Source organism: Piliocolobus tephrosceles, chromosome 10 (genome assembly GCF_002776525.5).
Source record: "Piliocolobus tephrosceles isolate RC106 chromosome 10, ASM277652v3, whole genome shotgun sequence".
NCBI lineage: Eukaryota > Metazoa > Chordata > Mammalia > Primates > Cercopithecidae > Piliocolobus > Piliocolobus tephrosceles.
This window is the reverse complement of record NC_045443.1, coordinates 61656305-61662762: the sequence shown is the minus strand read 5'-3', so window position 1 is coordinate 61662762 and position 6458 is coordinate 61656305. Positions and strand designations below refer to the sequence as shown.

Genomic DNA, 6458 nt, shown 5'->3' with positions numbered 1-6458 from the left:
TTTTGAGCCCAAATCACAGCCTTAATTATATTGGTTTAATTTTTCTGTGAAAAAAATCCTCCCATTTTTGTCTTCTCCAAGATTGCTTTAACTATTCTTGGCCCTTTGTGTTTCCAAATATATTTTGGAATCAATTTGTAAAATTTCACAAAAAGATCTGTTGGGGGCCGGGCGCAGTGGCTCACACCTGTAATCCCAGCACTTTGGGAGGCTGAGGCAGGCGGATCACGTGAGGTCGGGAGTTTGAGACCAGCCTGACCAACATGGAGAAACCCTGTCTCTACTAAAAATACAAAATTAGCCAGGCATGGTGGCACATGCCTGTAATCCCGGCTACTTGGAAGGCTGAGGCAGGAGAATTGCTTGAACCTGGGAGGGGGAGGTTGTGGTGAACTGAGATCATGCTATTGCACTCTAGCCCAGGAAACAAGAGCAAAACTCCGTCTCAAAAAAAAAAAAAAAATCTGTTGAAAATTATTTTCGGAATGTACCGGGGGGAGATAAATTTGGGGAGAATTGACATATTCACAATTCACCATTGAATATTGACATATGGAGTCTTCCAATCATGAATATGATGTAACTCCTGTTTGTTTGTTTTTTTTTCTTTTTCCAAGGCCATCAATCATGAGTGACAGATTATGAATCATCCTTACACTGAAGTGTACCAGAGTCAAATAAGCATCATTTGGCTTTCTCTCTCTTTTAAAAAAAATCTTTAGTTTTTCATAATAGTCTTCTGTATGGCGATATTGAAAATCTTTCATTTGTTTTATTCCTAGATATTTGATTAAAAAAACAAACAAACAAAAAAAACAGAGGTGAGGTTGCCCGGGCTGGAGTGCAGTGGCCATCCTCAGGCATGCTCATAGTGCATTACAGCCTTGAACTCCTGGCATTAAGTGATCCTCCTGCCTCAGCCTCCCAAGTAACTAGGACTACAGGTGCCCGCCACCACGCCCAGCTAATTTTTTGTATTTTTAGTAGAGACAGGGTTTGACCATGTTAGCCAGGATGGTCTTGATCTCCTGACCTCGTGATCTGCCTGCCTTGGCCTCCCAAAGCCCTGAGATTATAGGCGTGAGCCACCACGCCTGGTCAAATGTTATATTTAAACATTTCAGTTTACAATTATTTTTGTTATTGGTATATAGAACATACAATTGGTTTATGTGTGTTGATTTGAATTCAGTGACCTAGCTCAAATTCCAAAACTTGATCTGAAGGTTCTTTAGGATTTTCTACGTACATAATTTTGTCATCTGCAAATAATGACAGCTTTCTTTCTTTTTTCCATCCTTAGTTCTGTTATTTCTTTTTCTTGCCTTATTGCATTGGCTAAGGTAGCCAGTCAAGGTCAAATAGAAGTGGTAGCAGTCAAACTTAACAAATTTCCAGTGTCAGAGGAAAGCTTTTAACATTTCATCATTAAGTTGATACTTGCTGAGGTATTTTTGTAGATGACCTGTACCAATTAGCTTTCGTTGGATAACAAAAGAACCACAAAACCAGTGACATATAACAATAGATACTTATTTCTTACACATATGTGGCAATCAGGTGATCTGGGCTAGGCTTAGCTAGATCACTCTGCTGGTCTTGGCTGAGCTTATGTATGCATCTGCAGCTCAGCTAGGAGCTCTGTTCTCAGCTGGGCTTGACTGTGTACCTTAGCTGGAGAACCTGTGTTCTACGTGTTTCATATCTTCTTCCTGGGACCAGAAGGAGCAGCTTAGGCAGGTTCTTTTCATGGTAAAGAGTAGAAGAACACCCAGCACTTTGGGAGGCTGAGACGGACGGATCACGAGGTCAGGAGATCGAGACCACCCTGGCTAACACGGTGAAACCCCGTCTCTACTAAAAATTACAAAAAAACTAGCTGGGCGAGGTGGCGGGCGCCTGTAGTCCCAGCTACTCGGGAGGCCGAGGCAGGAGAATGGCATAAACCCAGGAGGCGGAGCTTCAGTGAGCTGAGATCCGGCCACTGCACTCCAGCCTGGGGACAGAGCGAGACTCCGTCTCAAAAAAAAAAAAAAGAGTAGAAGAACAAAAGAGCAAACCCCAGTAGGCAAGCTCATTTCAAAGTTTTACTTGCATCACATCTGCCAATATCCCATTGGCCAAAGCAAGTCATATGCCTGAGTCCAGAGTCAAGGGTAACTTTGCTCATGATTGAGGGCATTGCAAAAGTGTATAGCAAAAGGTGTGAAACAGGAAGGGTGAAGAAGTACAATCTACTGTATGTCTTTATCAGAATAAGAACAATTCCTCCCATTTCTAGTTTGCTAAGAATTTTTATCATCAGTGGATATTAAATGTTATCAAATATTTCTTTCTTTTTTTTTTTTTTTTTTTTTGAGACGGAGTCTCGCTCTGTCGCCCAGGCTGGAGTGCAACAGCATGATCTTGGCTCACTGCAACCTCCATCTCCCAGGTTCAAGCCATTCTCCTGCCTCAGGCTCCCGAGTAGCTAGGACTACAGGTGCCAGCCACCAGGCCCGGCTAATTTTTGTACTTTTTTAAGTAGAGGCAGGGTTTCACTGTGTTGGCCAGGTTAGTCTTGAACTCCTGACCTCAAGTGATTCACCCACCTTGGCCTCCCAAAGTACTAGGATTACAGGAGTAAGCCACCGTGCCTGGCCCAAATTTTTTTTAATCTATTGAGGTGATCATATTTTTCTCCTTTGTGCTATTAATATGACAAATTACACAGATTGATTTTGAATTATTAAAGTAACCTTGCTGTGGTGGGCAGCCTGTGAGGTGACCTGTGATCCCTGACTCCTGGTTGTTGACACCCTAATCCCTACTTTTGAGTGGGGGCTGGATCTAGTGACTTGCTTCTAATGAATAGAAAATGGCCATAGTGATATGAAAAGTCATTGCTGAGATTAGGTTACAAAGACTTAAACTTCAATCTTTCTCTGTCCTTCCTCCAGGGAAAGCAAACTGCCACGTTGTGAAGGCTGCTTTGGAGAGGCCCAAATAACAAGGAACTGTCTCTGTCCAACAGCCAATGAGGACCTGAGTCCAATAAATACACATGACTGAGCTTCGAAGTAGATCCTTCCTTAGTCAAGCCTGGGGCATTCAGTGAATTTATAAATGGAGGTAAAACATGTAGAACAATTTTGGCACCTGGTAAAAGCTTAATATAATTTAGCAACACTACCTCTGAGTTTGCCTTTTCATATCTGTTAAATGGGGATAATATGATCTATTCCATAGGATTGTGGTAAACATGAAATAAAATAATGTATTAGTAAGCACTTAATGAATAGTCACTATTATTTATCTTAACTGGCTAAACTGTTGTTTAGATGAAAGGTGTGTTTGTTTGTTTGTTTGTTTTTAAGACAGGGTCTCACTCTGTCACCCAGGCTGGAGAAAGGTGTGTTTGTTTGTTTGTTTGTTTGTTTTTAAGACAGGGTCTCACTCTGTCACCCAGGCTGGAGTGCAGTGGCATGATAACAGCTCACTGCAGCCTTGACCTCCCAGGCTCAAGTCATCCTCCCACCTCAGCCTCAGCTAGGACTACAGAGGCACAACATCATGCCCAGCTAACTGGGTCTCACTAAGTTGCTCAAACTGGTCTCAAGTGATCCTCCTACCTCATCCTTCCAAAGTGTTGAAATTACAGGCATGAGCCACCATACCTGGCAAGATGAAAGCTTTTTAAAAACAGGAATTGCATTTTGGGCTGGGTACAGTGGCTCCTGCTTATAATCCCAGTGCTTTGGGAGGCTGAGGCAAGAGGATCATTTGAGGTCAGGAGTTTGAGACCAACCTAGGTGACAGAAGGAAGCACTGTCCCTTAAAAAAAATTTTAAAAAGAAATTGCATTTTATTGATCTTTGAATTCTCTAACATAACAAAAATAGATGTCCAATTAATGGTTTGGAATTGACACATTCAATCTGTCTTTATATACGTGAAACAAAAAAACAAGCTTCATAGACTTGGACAAGTTGGAAATGTAACCTCTGTTTCTTCATCTATTAAATGAAGGCAGTAGACTTACTTTCTGTGATTTCTTCAAGCTTTGTTCGTACATTCATTCACTCTTTCATTCATTTAGTAAATATTTATTGGGCCCCAACCATATGCCAAGCTCTGTGCTTGGTGCTGGGGTTCAGTGATATGCAGAACAGATGTGGCTTGTGTTCTCATAAAGTTTACTGTCTGCCTGTAGTCCCAGCTACTCGGGAGGCTGAGGCAGGAGAATGGCCTGCATTCATCTACTCAGGCTGCCGTAACAAAATACCATACACTGGGTGGCTTAAACAACAGAAAGTTATTGTCTCCCAGCTCTGGAGGCTGAAAGTCCAAGATCAGGGTACCAGCATGGTCAAGTTCTCGTAAGGGCTTTCCTCCTGGCTGGCAGAAGGCCACCTTCTCACTGTGTCTTTACATGGCAAGACAAAGAGGGAGACAGAGCATGTTGGTGACAGCAAGCTCTCTAGTGTCTCATCTTACAAGGGCACTAATCCTATCATGAAGGTCCCCAGTCTCATGACCTCATCTAAATCGAATCATCTCCTGAAGATTAATCTCCCGAATTATCTACATTGGGTGTTAGGGTTTCAACATATAAATTTTGAGGGGACACGATTCAGCCCATAGCATAGTCTAATGAGAAGACATAAATCATCACACACACACAAATCTACAATTACAAACTGTGATCGGTGCCATGAAGGCGAGGTTCATGGAGCCACGGGAAGAATTAACCAGGTAACTAGGCCTAATCGCAGGTAAGGAGTAGCTTATGAATGTCATAACCTATGAAATCTAGGCTTGGTGGAAGGCCCTTTGTCCTCCAGCTATCAGAAAGAAGAGAATAAAGTAAGTGATTCTGGCACCAGCAGAATCCCAAAATCACTGCTTGCCCCCATTGTCTATACCAGCAAGCCTTACTTTGTGTATGCAGCCACTCAGAGCTGGGCATGGCCAAGCACTTGGGAACCTGGGAAGAGAGAGGAGACACCATATGGACAGAATTTGTTCCCCATTTAAATGTATGCATTGGAACAGCACAAAAAAAAGTGTCACGAATCTCTCCACAGAACTTTTACGATAGGGAGATAATTGCTGGAAATTACTGTATGGTGCTGTTAACGCCAGATCAGAAGAGGCTGCCAAGCTTGGCTTCCTCCCACCTCCATGGCAGCCAAAAAACACAGGTGTCTTAAAGAAAAAAAAAAATACAAAGGAGAATGCCGAATGATCAGGAAGCTTATGTGTGCTGAAGCCTCAGCCCAGCCCAGTGCATCTCCAGACGGATCTCACTGAACCCACTTTCTCCTTTGCTGCCAGGTCATAACAAGGCTTCCGATTGTGCTCACTGGTGTGGGTTTGAGGATCATGTTCTCGTTTCCTGTGGCCAGGTAGCCTCACGATTCTCTGAAGCCCATGTCCTGAAAAAGCGACAGCCCCTCTTCTTTGTCTAAGGGCCTGGCATCTGCAGTGTGTCATTTATAATGCACCAACCTGGACAAGCTTGGAGACAAACTGTCATTCTTTTATTTTTGTTTTTATTTTTATTTTTTTGAGATGGAGTTTTGCTCTTGTTGCCCAGGTTGGACTGCAATGGCGTGATCTCGGCTCTCTGCAACCTCCACCTCCTGGGTTCAAGTGATTCTCCTGCCTCAACCTCCCAAGTAGCTGGGATTACAGGCATCCGCAACCACGCTCGGCTAATTTTTGTATTTTTAGTAGAGATGGGGTTTCACCATGTTGGCCAGGCTGGTCTCGAACCCCTGACCTCAGGTGGTCCGCCCATCTCGGCCTCCCAAAGTGCTGGAATTACAGGCATGAGCCAGCGTGCCCAGCCTCTAGACACTTTTTAACCCAAAATCTGGCTTGCCAGATGACTTGAGTCCCCAAAGGTTAAGAAGGGTCTCCAGTTCGTCCTCTGGAGCAGGGTAGGACACTTCACAGAGCCACGCTGAGGTGACAGAACCCTCCCGTTTTCAGCATTACCCAAGAACCTCGTGAGAAATGCTGCAGCTGACATTAATCCAAAAGCAGCTTAGATTCTTGTGGGGATTGTTCATATACGATAGGAGGGATGGGGTGGGGGAAACGCAGGCAGCTACATAGCTCCTAGAAAGACAATTTTTCCCTTTGTTTTTGGTTGCTGGATAGAAGCATATTTCAATTTTCTAGTCAGCAAGTTAAGCCAGCTGCACACACAGTGGCTTGACAAAGAAGGAGGCCAGTATGAAAAAATATTAAAATGCAAAACACATTTCAGAGGCAGCCTTTTCCTCAAACTGCATGGTCACAGGGAGAATTCATAAATCAGAAATGAGGTCAAGTGTTGGTGTTGAGTTCAACTCTGTTTGTCCCTTGATATTATTATTATTATGCCCAGATGAGAAATATAAAGGAGAGAAGGCCAAGCGAAAACATCTGTCCTTCTAATCCATCAGCTGTGAAACATCAGTTTTAGGACA

The 6458-nt window shown here is 43.3% G+C and overlaps 1 non-coding gene across 1 annotated transcript; it reads right to left on the bottom strand.

Annotated features, from left to right (window-relative positions):
• Positions 1–616: 616 nt before the first annotated feature.
• On the bottom strand, positions 617–693 carry LOC111551277. The gene has a single exon (XR_002734308.1). It is a non-coding gene; the product is annotated as a small nucleolar RNA SNORD83 (small nucleolar RNA).
• Between the last annotated feature and the right edge of the window lie 5765 nt (positions 694–6458).